This window comes from Cygnus olor, chromosome 6 (assembly GCF_009769625.2).
Source record: "Cygnus olor isolate bCygOlo1 chromosome 6, bCygOlo1.pri.v2, whole genome shotgun sequence".
NCBI lineage: Eukaryota > Metazoa > Chordata > Aves > Anseriformes > Anatidae > Cygnus > Cygnus olor.
The window spans coordinates 32,575,786-32,590,989 of record NC_049174.1 but is presented as its reverse complement, the minus strand read 5'-3'; the positions used below and the strand labels follow the sequence as shown (position 1 = coordinate 32,590,989).

General features: G+C 44.8%; 1 protein-coding gene across 1 annotated transcript in view; it reads right to left on the bottom strand.

Moving 5' to 3' along the window:
- GPR39 (G protein-coupled receptor 39) overlaps nt 1–15,204 on the bottom strand; it is a 73,379-nt gene that overhangs the window by 2,371 nt on the left and 55,804 nt on the right. The window lies entirely within an intron of this gene.

Here is a 15,204-nt window from a genome sequence, read left to right as displayed (position 1 = left end):
GCAATAGATTAACAGGGTTGGGGGGAAGGACGACTAGGAAGCCTATTTTTAGTAGGCAAGTGATAAAAGCGGACGTCTTTGCCATTTTCTGTTTTTAACTCCCCTTACTTCCATTAGTGACAGGCTCTTTATTCTCATCCCTGTTCTTACACAGTCCCGTGCCCCTGCTTGGCTGCCCGACTCTTTCCCCGACTTCTTGCCTCATTTGTTTCAGTTCCTGGAGTGTCTCTGGCATAAACTGATCTGCATTTTTTTATTAGTCCTGCAAATTTATGTATTTTTTATCTGCTGTCAGCATAACAAATACAGGGATAGTGGTCCTGGCACGAACTGACAGAAAACAAGGAGCCCCAAGCAGTGACTTTTGCTGAGCCTTATAAAAAGATCGCAGTGGGATGCTGCCGCTCTTCTGTGGTGATTTCTTCTCCTGTGCAGCTTAAACACAAAGCCCACAAACCAGAGCCTGCAAAGTTCTTGCCAAATTTTACCATATGATCTCTTTCAAGGGGAAAGAAAATAAGCTCTATTGTGTAAAATTTGTGTTATTAGTTACAAAAAGGATATTTCATCATCCTGATTAATAGTTTCCTAAATTATGAATGATGCTGTGAAAAACTGGGCAAACACTGCGTGCATTCAGTTTTAAAGCTCATATGCAGTGCACTGAGAAGTCTAATTTTTCACTTGTATCTGAATTCTTTGCCATTGACCTTTCTTTTAAGGCCAAACTGCCAAATGCTTGAGATTCCCCCTTATATCCTTCAGAGACTTTTGTTCTGGGCAATTGAATATTTCGTTGTCTGTACAGCCAGTGAAAAATGAGCTGCTCGTGCCCTTGCATAGTATGGAGGAGGTTAGACTTTTTTGGGTTGGGAGGAAATGTCTGTAAAACTTCCTCATTTGCCACTGATAAGTAACTGAATTTTTACACTTGGACAAAAAAAAAAAAAAAAAAAAAAAAGGCATATTGGTTCAAAGGAGCTGCACCATAGAAATAAGCATCCTGACAAATTCACAGTATTTTTTCCAACTGTTCACACTTAAAAGTATGAAGTAAGCCTAAGTGCATCAAAAGAAAAAGCTTTATGTTCAGACCTTAACAGATTAAATATTTTGACTGAATTATTGCTGCAATTTGAACGTGTACACAGGCTATATAGATTTTAATCTTGTAACGTAATGTGCAGAAGGTGCTTAAATAACTTAATATCAACTCAAATGTAAAACAAACTGCATCTTATATCAGTACTCATGCACTTTTTCCCTAGCACTTGCTGCCTGCTAGGAATTAAACTCCTTCACATTTCATCTCATATTGAGCTTCCCTTTCCAATCCTTCTTATTAAAGTGAAAACAATTAGTAGCTCCATTTATTTTATTTTATTTTATTTTATTTTATTTTATTTTATTTTATTTTATTTTATTTTTCTGTTTTCCTGCCTACTGCACTGAAGTGACATGCTAGGTGAGAGCAGAGATTTATCTCCCATGGAATAACGACGTTTATAAACAGAGTGATGCTGTGGTCCAGTGACCTCCACCCCTGGTGCCTGACATTTCCCACACAGGTTTGAATCACTGGGTTTAATCTTCAGAAGTGCATCAGACTGTGCCACCAGAAGCCAGGAGACCTTGTGTTACCTAATTGACTATGTGTAAGTGAATACACCACCTTTTAAGTAAGTGTTTGAGCCTATAATTCGTTTAACATTGATGTGCATATTTCAATGTAACAACAACAAAAAGCAGACATGAAAAGATCCTTGACTAAAACCATTTTAAAAAGCTAAGCCATAAATAAGAACTGCCACGTTCAATTACTATTTTAGTCTGAAAAAAAAAAAAATAAACCAACAACAAACAAACACTAAGCCTCTTAAAAAGTAAAGCATACAAATTTAACAATAATTTAAATTTGGCAATTGTTATTGTAACTTCCCAAAAGTAGATCTTATAGTATTAATTCTTAATACGTGACAAAGGATCATTTAAGTAGTAAAATAAACCTAGCGTTTAAGTGCCAATAATATAAATATGCGTCGCTGGCACGGAATACGAGTTTGGCAGTCATCTCTCCCTTAGCAATACTTTTTATTACTCAGAACATTCCTCTGGGCCATAGGGGACTGAATTAAATTCATTATGAACTTTATTGGGAAGGATTTTAAATACATGCAAATGTCTGGTAGAGCAGAGAGGGCTTCCTTCACTGCCTTCCCAGGTTTTGATTGTTCTTCTGTTAACAGATTCTTTTTTTTTTTTTTTTTTTTTTTTTTTTCTGGACCTGGGCACTTAAATCTTTCCCTGTCTGTATTCCCACATTTCCCCTCTATCTTGGCCACTGCCAACCAACCACAAAACTTGGAATCATCTACAAAATTGTAATCGTCCTTAGGAAATGCCAACACAATCCTGTATCTGGCTGCCATCGCCATTAACCAAGGCTGTTGTAACTGAGGCCTGGTGAGTCAAGGTCTGCAGGACCGCTGCTACCCTAATCACAGCGAGCTCAAACAGGGTTAAGCCTCAAACTTTGTTTTTCTGTGAGTAATGGCACAAAGGAGGCTTCTCAACATCTGCTTGTAAACTGACATTTAAATGGCAATTGCCAGTGGAATATAAGCATATGGTTACTGAGTTATGACTCGAGTGCAGGCTGCGGTGCCGCTGGTTCAGGGGGAGGTTTTCTGTTTGAGCACTCATTTTGCACGTGCGTACTTGGCCCAGCTTTATACTCAAAGGTATAGCGTGACATTTGCCCCATGCCTTAGCCACAAAGTCTTCCTACCACAGAGTTATCAACTTCTAAAAGATGAAGATACTGAGAGCATCCCTTACCATTAAGTTTGCCATCACCAAGCAAAATTTTAGTCAGGAGGAAAGCACTTGGCCCCTGTTTGACTCTGCCAACCGTGGCTTTGAAAATAGGAGCAAACACACCTCTCTAATCAGGTTCTTGAGGGTTGTAAGCGCCATCACTGCTAAACTCTGGAGAAGAAGAAAAAAACTCTAGCACTAATTAAGGATGTTGCTCTCAGGAGGTGGGTTTGGGGCATGTCATGTGCATTATTTTAACCAGGACTCAAAACCATTGTTTTCCATTACAAATACGGTCATAAGTCATCAGTCTGTTGTCTTTCTAGCTTTCATGAAGAAAACAAAAAGCCACAAAACGCACCGTGGTTTTGGGTGCTGAGGTGACCTTCCAGACGCAGCTCAACGCAGCGCCGTCTTCCAGCGCCTGCCGCTGCTGTGCACCCCTGCTGCTGCAGTAGTCTGCCTGTGACAAGTCGCCTGCCGTATGCCGACTGTCTACTGACAATTGCCAGTTTACAAACTGCTGTTGCTTTCGCTGCTGCAGCTCTGAATTGCCAGCACAGCAAGGAAACCAGCCGGCACGGCAGCGAGCGGTGGCAGGTGCGGCCTGGCAGTGCTGCGGGCAGCAGGAGCGGGGCCTGTCCGGGCGGCCTTCGCCTCGGTGCCTTCCTGGCATTGCTGCTCCCGGCAGGCAGGTGTTTGGGGAAGGTCTGGGCTCTGCCGGCAGCTGGGCTGAGCGCCAGACCCAAACTTGCAGCTTTGAGCAGCCTCTGGCGAGCAGCTGACGCTCAGCCCGATGTGTGAAGCAAGCCCCTCTCCACCCTGTGTGGGCTGGCAGAGAGGAAGGCGCCTTGCCTGCGACACCCACTCTGTTTATTTCCCACCTCTCCATCTCCCCTCTGTTTGAGGTCAGGAGGTTTAAAAGCACAGTCCGGAGAGGAACAGAGGCACTACTTGATAAATGTGTCGCTACAGCCTGAAGCATGTGCTGACGGCCTTTGTGTCCCTGAGGCCGAGCCCTGAACTGACACTCAGTGCCACCACGCTCGCATCCTTTTTGTGCTGCTCACCCTCGTCTTCTACCCAGGAAACCTCCGTCCTCTTGTTCTCGAAGCCCCAGAATTGGGACCAAAAAGGAGAGACGGGGCAGATGGGAAGGATAAGCCCTCAGGCACTTTAAATGTCTTCTTGCCCACACACACTTTCTTCTTGGAAGAGATGCAGGTGGCCCAAATATGCCACTATTCTCCACGGTATTAACGAATGCCCAGAAATAACATTTCAGCTGGCACTCAGAGTGCCACACGTAGCACAGGCATGAGATAAACTTAACACAAGGGTCCTAACAGACTTGCAGATGTCCCCGTTATGCTTTAAGAGCATCATTTCGTAGGTGGCGGTTCCCATGTGGCTCCCAGACTCTTGTCAGGTTGTGCCCCGCGCTCGGCTCTACCTCTCGCTTTCTGTAAAGCAGATCTCACTTAGTTACAGAGTCACTAGGGGAAGCACCACCAAAAAAAACACTGTAAAAACAAAAATGATGGTTCTGCTGCCCCCTCTGCTAGTGACAGCTAGCTTCACATTTCCTAAAAATCAATGGCTCGATCCTGTACTCAGTGCAGTGTCACAACCATCAATAAGAGTTTTGTTTGAATGAGGCCTGCAGTGTGCTCCGTGTACAGGACAAAGCATCTCATGAAGATTGAAACAGGAAAAGAATTTTAATATAAAACTCCTTTTTCCCTTGATCACCCACATGCAACTTCCCTCTGCTGAAGGACAAACATCATCATAATAATAACCACATATTGATGTATGCTGAGGTGAATATAAAAATGTATTAACCTGAGAGATAAATATTGACGCTGCTTTGTCTGTGTCAATATTTAGTTCAAGTGACAATAAATTTTGATATTCACTGAAACAAGTCAATACATGCATTGCTACATACATTTTTTATGAGCTCAAATTATTCAGTAACTCTGCTCCTTTTATCCTCAACTTTCAGAATCATGGATTTGTCTTTCAAAAATGCTTCCCTGCAAGTGAAGGAGGTAATATGTAAACTATCCCTATCCAAGCAGTAACTACAGGGTAGCTTTGAGAAGGTATGGCCAGTGGGTAGCTCACAGTGATAAAATCCAGCCCCTTCTCCGCCTGTGCTGGGAATGCAAGGATAACAAGGACAACAGAGTTAGCAAGACATTTTTGTTGCCAGCACAAGCAGACAAATCTCAAGCACTCAAGGAGCAGCTCTGGCAAAGAAAACTCTGCCCTTCTCAGAATGGGTTTAAACTGAACAGAAGTCAGCAACCAACTAATCTTTATAAATGCTGCTGGAATAATTGAGTATATGGCCTGGGCCAAACAGTCAAAAACCATGTCCTACTAACAGCTGGCAGCAAAAAAACAATGGGCCAGGAATTCCCGTAGCTTTCAGAGGGATCTGGTCCACCTCGTGCTCACTGTGCTCCTCCCAGCCTCACGGGTGGCCTACGACAACGATATGTCCCATTAGCGAGCTCTGTTTGCTGGTCAGGACAGTGCAACCCCACAAAATGGTGCAATAAACGGAAGGCACTGAGAAGCAGCAAGCAGTCTCTTGGTACAATAAATGAAATAAAAGGCCCACGAGGCCTTGCTGCAGCTGAAGCCCTGGCCACCCAGCCATGTGCCCACTGGGGTCCTGTTCCACCTGAGCCTGGCGACGAAGGAGCACCATGGACAGCACGTTGGCAGCTCTGCAGCCACGGGACAGGCTCTGATGTGTGCTACCAGGATCCCCTCCAAAGGGAGTTAACCCCAAAGGAACCTGCCCAGAACATCTGCGCTTTGGAGCAGAGACGCATCTGTTGGACTTCATTCTTTAGAGCTGACAAACTGCACATTGGTTGAGAAACACCGATGTCCCCGTTAAACAAGGATAACATAACGAGAGGCTTCCACGGAGCCAAACCCAAGCTTCAAGTCCGTTTCCAGTATGTGCATTTGTCAGTCCCCACATCTGGGACTTGCAGAGCACAATGGTAAAACCTTTTCTGACTGCAATGTTAAAACACGAGAGCTTCTGGGGATCCCTTCGCACGCACTCCGCAAGCAATGGCAACCAGCAGTGTTCAGAGCAATAAGCTGATTTTGCGTTGCACTGTCACTTACCAGCCCCCAGCAGTTAGGTGGAGTGATACTGGGTGCATCTGAAGTTGTCAGGGGAACGCAGCTATACAGAATATAATTAGTCAGGACACAAGTGTTAACGGTTTTGCTTCTTTGCAATTTAAAATATCTGACAATTATCTTCAGTTCTTAGCAAGGTCAAGTTTTGCTTCTCAAATATTTTTAAATACTGTCATTTCGCAGTGCAAACACCAGTAAAAAGTGCAAATACTCCAGGAAGTTTCATGAGCAAATTATCGTTACTGAACACGAGCATCCTTTCTGCAAAGCGGCGATTAAAGTCACGATGTGCTTTTACAAGACATACATGCTCATACATTACGAGAGGAAATCATGTTAGCGTTAATACTTAAAAATGATGATGGAGACGGTAGCACATTCACAGCCACCATTACGCAGCGACAAAAGCACCTCTGAAAATCTTCCCCACATGAGTTCCTGCCTTTAATGGAGTTATTTCTTCCGTTCTTTATATTAAGACCTGTACTTCAAATATGAGTTTATCTCGCTCCTTGGCTTCAGTCTTTCAATTGAAAATTTCATCTTAGAGCTTGTCATCAGCTACAATTCAGCCTTAAATGCGCACAGCTTTATGCACCAAGGATGATTCTGTCTATGCTGCTGTACCCAGCAGCATCCTCCCGAATGGAGCAGCACGCGCATCCCGCAGCGCCTCGAGCTCCCGGCTCGCTCCGACGAGGCGCCGCAGTGCTGTGGCCAAAGCCAGATGTTTGTTCCCCCTGCACAGCCAGAGACCAGGAAGGGCAGGAGCTGACAGGAGGATTTCGGAGAGTCCCTTCTCCACTTTGTCACTTTCCTTCGTGTGGGCGGGTAAAGAGTCATGCGATCGTTACGCCTGACGGTAAATACCAACGTGGCATTTGAAGCAGTGATCGACTGCTCCGTGTCGTTCAGGTGCCCATCTCATGTGGTTTATCGATAAGAGCTACAGAATCCAGCATCAGCTTTCGGGTCATTCATTTCCATTCGTGGCAGCAATTCTCCAGTAAAAACATGACATTTTAAATCAGGGCTACTTCAGGGGGAAAGAAGATGAAGAATATTGTGGAAATAGACAGAATCACCACCTGAAGATGTACTGTGGTATAATAAATATATTTTAAACTCTTCTTCAGAAATTTTAATATTCCAGTTGTCAGAAAAGACATGCTTATTGGAAATGGTTATTTCTGCATCGAGAAAATATTTTTTTAAAATGCCAGTATGGACACAAATGTGTAGAAGGGAACAAGTTTAGTTTTTAATTGATGCTTCTTCCTTGCAAAACAAATTTTTGCCATGGTTGCTTTGATTTCCTTTTAGAAAGACTGAAGTCTCGTTTTCTTTCTGCATTGGCAAAACAATGGAAAAATACATTTTCCATACAAATCTCATTTAAATTCAGTGTTCTAACTAGCAAACACAATTTGGAATGGAGAGGTTTTTTGTTTTTACATTACAAAATCAGCCATTGCAACATTAAACAGCTCATCTATTGCAATTCAGCAGGAGAAATCATTGAACAATCAACTGCAGAATACAAATACAGACAAACAAAATATTAGCTCAGCAGACACATGAGATGCCCGTGAGCTTTGCCAGAAAGACAAGCTTGAGCTACATGCTATATGGAACCAATCGTCTTAGGGGGAATCACTAAAGTTCTTCCTAAATGAGAGAGGTATAACCAATCTCCGAGTCAGATCGTTGTACCAAAACCCCTCAAATGAAGAAAACTTGAAGGCTTCGTAGCTAGCAAGATGAAAATGGCATTATTGATGCACAAATGGTAGTGAGATCAGGACTGCCAGCTGCTTTAAAAAACAAACACAATTGGAGCTTATGCTCAGCAGCCTAACTGAGAGAAGAAACCAAAGCAAATCGCCATAGAAATTACGTGCAGCTACTCAAATTCTACAGCAAAACCCGAGATAGGAAGCAGCATCCTGGGGGCAGACGAGCGGGAACACACGGAGGCAGAGGTGGTGGCAGTGGCACAGAGGCTGGCAGCTCGGGGGCTGCACCTTGGGATCAAGGGCAACATGTTTGTCCTCTTCTGTCCCTGAGGAAGGCGGCTGAGACAGCCCTGTGAGACGCCGGTACCTCCATCACCCTTGGTGGGAGGAAGAGTTCCAGGGCTGCATCGGACTGGTCCTCCTGTTTCTTTCCCCACCTCTGGTTCACAATCTGGCCACAATGCTTACGTGGGCATCCCAGATCCTTTCTGGAGCTAACCCCTGCTGCACATGGCTTGCCTTTGCTGCTCGTGTATAGCAGCACACTGTACAGGCTTATTCCTCCTGCCGAGGCCGCCTGCATCGCCCAGAGGTACCCCTGGCTGTGGGAGGGGTGCCCGGTGAGCCACATCATTCTTTTTGCCCACTAAAGGCCTGACGTGGGCAGGTGAGGGGCAGCCCGAAGGACCCCACATTCTTCTAAGCATGCCGACAAGCTTCCCTTTCTGACAATGGAGAGTATTTTTCTGCTGTGAATGGATTCCTCTTTTTTTCAGATGGGAAACAATAAACAAACGCGGTCAGAACGACAGCCAAAGTTTCGCGTGTCCTCAGAACCAATTTGCTTTAAGGCTTAAGGAAGACCATAATCAGCAGGAGAGCTACGAAGACTTTCTTGCCTGGAAAGTGTGTCGTGAGAAATGAAAGATATTTTGGGGTGAAAGACCACTGTCTTTTGGAACGAGTGGGGAGAAGGGGAACATCTGCTTCAGGCACCCCCAGTACAGTTACAGGGGCGATTTCAAAGCCACAGGTGCACAGAGACTGAATTCCAGTCCGAGTCCTCGAAGCGTGCCCTGGCAGGTGTGTTAATGGAGGAAACATGAAGTAACCGTGGCACGGCAAGGCAGTTTTAGTCTTTAAACTAGCCCACGCTTTGATAACTCAGATCAAAGCCTTGGGTAGCAGTGAAGCTCCGCGCTCACACCAAGGAAGATGCCCCCGGTCCCCGGCTCCCCTCCTGGAGCCTTCTCCAGGGCACAGAGCCATTTCCATTCAGCAAAGCTTCCCCTCTGCCAACACCTGTATCTCCCTTTATTCACATTTCAGAGCTGTCCAGAGAATCATAATGAGTGCAAACATGTCAAAACCACCTTTCTCAATCCTTTTCGAGGAGTATGTGTACAAGACAAAGAGCATTCCTCCCCCCGGCACCACCTTGCAGGCAGCCTAATTCAAAGCCCATGAGACTAAAGCCTCCCCGTGTCGGGTGAGGAGGCGAATGCGCTCATCGAATGCGAGCACCGTTTGGTTTGGGAGCCCTGTGCTTGTGCTGTGATATTTGCTCTTTGCTTTGGGAGCTGTTGGGGGCTCGCAGAGCGCCTCAGCCAGCCGGCACGCAGCGAGAGCTCACAGCACACGTGAGGCTGCCGTTCGTCCTCCCTCCCAGGTGCACGCTCCGTCTTGTATTACCGAAAGATGCAGCTCATTTTCCTATAACGTACAGGAAGTAAACCCCCTTATAATCATTTTTAACTATAGAAAAAAACAAACAGTGATGTTCCTTTCTTTACCCAAGCCTTACAGGGTATGTTTTTGCTGTCCATTTAGCTCTCTTTTATTTCCTTGAGGAGAACCCAGAGCTAACCAGAGTATTCCAGGTGGAATTGGAGCACGCAGCTTTCTCTATCTTTTGTAGCACCTTTCCAAGAAACACTACGAACTAGCAGATATTTACTGCAGACCTGAGAAAACTAATTAAACCGGAGCTCCGACTACCCGACAGCTTGCTCTCTCCCTTTCTCCTAAAAACTACAGGGACGAGAGCATGTGTTTTGGAGGAAATCCTGTAAATAAGAAATAGGAACCACAATGTGACAATGCGTGTGATTCAATTATGCCGTTTTTAATGGAAATTCTGGAATCTGGCGATAAATGTGATGATTTCTGGAGCACAGTGCAGATGCAGGGGATTTTAACGAGGACCAAATCTACCTGACTGTGAGTTACCAAGCACTTTTCCTCTTCTAGCCTCATGCAGCTGGCTCCAGCTTTGGGCACACAGGACCACGGTGATGAAGACTTTTCCAATTACCCTCCCACATATAATAAATATATGAATATGAAAGAAAGAAAGATGACTAAATATCAGCATTCACAGCAATCATAAGCATTGAAGGACTTCCCTATGCACCTTATATTCAACTGCTGGTCTTTAGTTTGACCCGTTCCATGACAGAAATAAATACTCCTACTGCTTCTGACATTGCCACATAATGCAGTAGCTGCTCTGCCCCCATTAACATAGCTAGAGCCACTAGACTTTCATTGCTCATCCCCTTTCCTGTGATATCTTATTCTGAAATAACTTCTATCAGACCTATCAACTAAGCCATCTTGGTAAGAAAGATTCTTAGAGTCCTTCTTCTTGAGCTTTGTAGGGTTTTCACCTACTAAAGAATGAAATGCTTACTCCCAAGAGCTAATAGAAAAAAAAATCTTAAAATAGTCAAGATTATGAGATTAAAATAAAAAGTCTAAATTCTCTTCTCCTCTGGCAATAAACTTCTTCAACTGCTAAGTCACAGAGCAAAGGACAAGCGGCTCTCTCCCAGGATCTCTGAGCAAAAATCACCTCTTACTTCTTGAAGGAAGAGAGCAAAGGGCTGAGACTTGGTGCTGCAGAGACCCTGGGCAGCTGCCCTTACGCACAGCCTTCCTCCTAAAGGAAATCGGGGAACCTGATTTTTGGTGGTAAAGCCTATGGCAGCAAAACAAGGCAGGAGATCTGCTCTGGGGCACAGGCAGGATCCTCGATCACTTCAGGCAGCTGGCGTACACACGGTCCTTTAATTCAGTTCCACGCACCTGGCAAAAAATGCCAGCTGATCTGCTACAAGAATCGTCCACCTGCAGCCCGGAGCCAGCATCTTCAGGAAACAGATATTTCTCTCCTACTGCTTTCCATTTACCCAAGTTAACTTTACTGGACAAAAAAAAAAAAAAAAACCTGCGGAGGTGGAAACTAATTCAAGTTAGGTAGGAGCAATCACGTACGCAGGTAAACAACAAGAAACAGCACAGAGGAAAACCATATTTAAAAAGGCTGCTGCATAACACTGGAATTGCACTTGTGCTGCTGCCCTGTGACACCTCATTACCTCCGGGACTGCAGCAATCCTGCTGCCCCCACCTGGAGCAGCACAATAGGATCAGATGCTGAACACAGCTCAAGATGTATTTAATTAGCAGCTGATCAGAAAGACTAAAATTACTCATTTTTAGCTTTCAATAATAGGAAAATGATTTCATTTCTTACTAGCACAGCCACATTTCTACAAAATCCTGTATTATTTCTTTTAATTCTATGTGCAGTCGATCATATTACTGTGCCCTACAGGAGGGTTTCACTAAGTACTTGGAAAAAAAAAAAAATACAGGCCCAGTATAGAAAAGCATCACAGTATACTACGAAGACTCACGCTTAATTTTACGTTCTTTATTTGGCCAAAATAGTTGTAGTTCTGCACTCAAACTCATATTTGTAATAAAAACCCCACTCAGCTGTTCATATACTAAAGAAACAATTCATGACTAAATAATGTGCCAATTCAAAAGCAATCTCTCTAAGCTACAGGAAACCTCTTGAGTTGCTAGCCTGAACAAAATGAAGCCTCAACAAAATGAACCACTTTGAAACTAAATGAAAATTTAGCAAATTGATCTCAACAAGAAAATCTTATGTACAATGCTACGTTTTTAGCAACAATAGAAAAGCCTGTTAGAGATCACCTTTGGAAAAAAAAATGCCAATAAATCAGAAGATGGTGTTATTGTTTGTTCATTTTTCTAAAGCAGCATATTTAACTTTATAATGGGACGGTGGGTAAGAGCAGAAAGGAAAAAAGCAGGAACCAAAAAGTGGGATGTTTTATTAAAAGGGGAGCTCTTTCTCCTTGCTTTACTTTTACTCCACCTCTTGGTGCACGTGGCACCTCACGAACGTCTCAGCTCCGCAGACACTGGGACCAGAATGCAGCAGCCACCCTGGTGTAGAAGTGAGCAGTGTAACTAGTGGAGCAAAATGGCCACAGATCAAAATGACGAGGCTGCTGGAGCAATTTACACCACCAAGAGGAAGAGCAGGAGTGACAAGATGCAAATGCTGCAGGTGCAGTCATCCAGCAGTGCAGCAGGAGTGTAAAGGGTAATGGAAGAGGGGGACAGCATGAAGGGAGAGTCGAAGGCAGTGATCGTATCAAGAATCACTTCTTTTTCTGAAGCGGCGTGCCACAGGAGCATGTTATTCCCACTGATCCAGCAAATGATTCTGTTTTCCGTGGCGGTGGTTTCAAGGAAATGAGGGGCTGGGAGAGAAGAAGCTCCGGTCATGCGAAAGCACAATTGCAACTGGAAGCTGATTGTGAACAAGAGTCAGATGAGAACACCTTTAGGGAGGGCGCAGAGCTCAACCTCGTCCAGGACTGCTAGGACACAAAATGGCAGTTACGCAATTAGCAAGCAGAAAAGGATTTTTTTAATTAAGAAGAAAAAGGTCAGCAGGCTCAGGGCTGGGATGAGAGGCTGGCGTTGGTGCTGGTGTACGTGGCAGCAGCAGGCAGGGGCTGCTCCCCAACCGAGACACTTACTGGGTGGGTTTGGGTGTTTCAGCAGGCTGCTCTCCACCAGGGCCTGGGGGCAAAACTGAAAGACTGATGTAACAAGATAAGCAGCAGCATTAGACATGTGGGACTCAAAAGGACATCTAACCCACCCAAAGCTTTAAGAAAAAGAATTTGCACTGCACGTGTCTATGGAACAAGTTTTTTTTTTTTTTCTTTTCTAATTAAGCAGTATTGAAATATGCAGACTGTGCGCTGTTCTCGCACTCTGCTTGAATTAGTGATTTACAATGTCAGTTTACTTCTAGTTCCACACCTGGAAATCAGAGATAAATCAAATGATAAGCTGCCGACGACGGTCTCAAAATGGAGAGCACTTTACCCAAGAGTTCCTCGGAGCTTGCTGAGCTGGCACTGCCTTACAGCAGACGCGGTAAGATTATGAATTAATGGCAGGGGCTGAGGCCAGCTACCACCCTGTAATGAACTTCACCGGTGTGCGTGCTACGTTTTGAAGGGAGAAGAGAGAAAAAAGGCACTGCCTTGCTTCAGGAACAAATGTGCGTTAGCGACCTGTTTTCCAGGAGCACTGAGCACACCTCGCAGTGAAGGTCCCTTGTGAGCCCAAGAGCCGCAGGTACCTCTCAGGTATGTGGAGAAATCCCCAGAGAAGAGCAATGGCCCCCATCCCCACTGCTTGGCAAGAACTGAAAACATCTCACGGCACGTCCACGGTGCTAACGCCAGCCAGCATGGCTCGGCATGTCCCCGAATGCTGTGCCAAAGGCAGAAGTGCCCCATGTTGCCACACCAGCGCGGGCTGACCTTCCAGCTGCCGAAGAAACAGCAGCCGAATTTCCTGAAGCAAGTGAGATGGGCAGACGGGAGCACCCCACACCTATTCACTACCACAGCACCCACAGGTGTGTGACAGCGATGGGAACAGGGCCAGAGCAGCAAAACCCTTCTGAAATGGGACGTGAGATTTGTACGGCCTGTGCCGTCATCCGTGCAGAGGGGCAGCTTCCATGTGAGGGGAGGCTCTGCGCTACCACATCTCCTTGGGAAGCCCAGGCCCCAGCACAGGCCCCAGCACAGGCCTACTCGTCCCCAGAGCCTCAGAGCAAGGGGGCAGAGGAGCCGGGAGCAAGGGAAGACAGAAAAGACCCCGAGGCCAGAAAGCAGAACAGCGGCACAGAGAGCCCAGGCGCGGTGGCGAAGGTTGTGTCTGTCTCCTAGAAACAGCTTCCAGAAACCGCTGTAGCTCGCTTATGCTGATCCAATCTGGGTTTTGCGTGCCCCTGCCAGGCAATTTGGCCTCCTCCCCGATAGCGTGCTGTTGGGTTTCAATGTAATGTGTCTGGGAAGTCTAATTGTTTCTTGAAGCACTTTCTCGCTCGTGAAATTCTTTAAAGCTGCTGTGCTCCGTGGCAATCAAAGTGTCTAAATAAATACACAGAAGTGCACTCAAGCCAGAAAACCTTCTAAGAAACCAATAGACTTTTCTTCCCCATTCAGTGCAGATCCAAGTAGTTCACAATTTCTTCTGTCAATGCCAGTCATGAACCAGAGCCCACTGCAGGCACAGGGGGTGCAAGGTGTTACACTACTGCTGCATGCAAATGCGACAGGATTAGCACCAGGGACACGAAAACATACACACACAATTTAAGCTGTACTCTCTTGAAGCTAATGGAAAACCTCTCTTAATATTGCACGTCAAAATGCCTGATAGTTGTAAATAACTTTTTCTGTGTTTAGCTCATATATAATGAAAAGGCTGTGAGCAAATGCAGTTCGGTACTCAAAGGAAGAGGATGCTCAAGCAAATGCGTTTTCAAAGTTCACATGCCAGAGACACTCACTGTGACACAGACGAATGCATTTCAGTGACAAAACACATGTTACAACTCTAATTATCAGATTTGTTATGCAGCTCTAAAAGCAAAAAAGGAGGCTGATCACACCTCCAGGCAGGAAGTTCCTATCCTCGCCAAGTGGAAATGCAAAACGTAAGTTCACTTCGGATTAGGAAAATGAGACCAGAGGTAACACACAGCCATGTTGTATCTAGCTGCATTTTAAGAAAGAAAAGAAAGAAAGAAAGAAAGAAAGAAAGAAAGAAAGAAAGAAAGAAAGAAAGAAAGAAAGAAAGAAAGAAAGAAAGATAACATAAAGCCTTAAATGTGATGTTACCCACCACTCCTGATGAAGGCCTCCCCCATTGAGGAGTTTATCTTACAAAGTCTCATCTTACAAACAAAAAACAAACCTCACCATTTAATACAAAATAACCCCAAAACTCCCTAATTCACAGAAGAATGTCTCCACTCTTGTTAAACATTAAATGCTTTACCATGACAATTAAATGACTTGAAAACTAAACCAAGTGACAGGTATATTTTTTCAAGATCACTGATCTTTCAACTAGGGGGAAAAAATCCCAGCTTTAATTGCACGGAGCTGCATATCATACTTCCCTCTCTTGAGATTTCATTATAGGCCTGAAACCAGAGAACTGCACTGCCAGCTCTTGCCTGCTCTTCCAGCTATTTCTGGTTTTTAATAATTATTCATTAATTGCACACTATGATAAGATCCTTGCTGTTTTGAAACATTTTCCCTCTGGCCCCCAT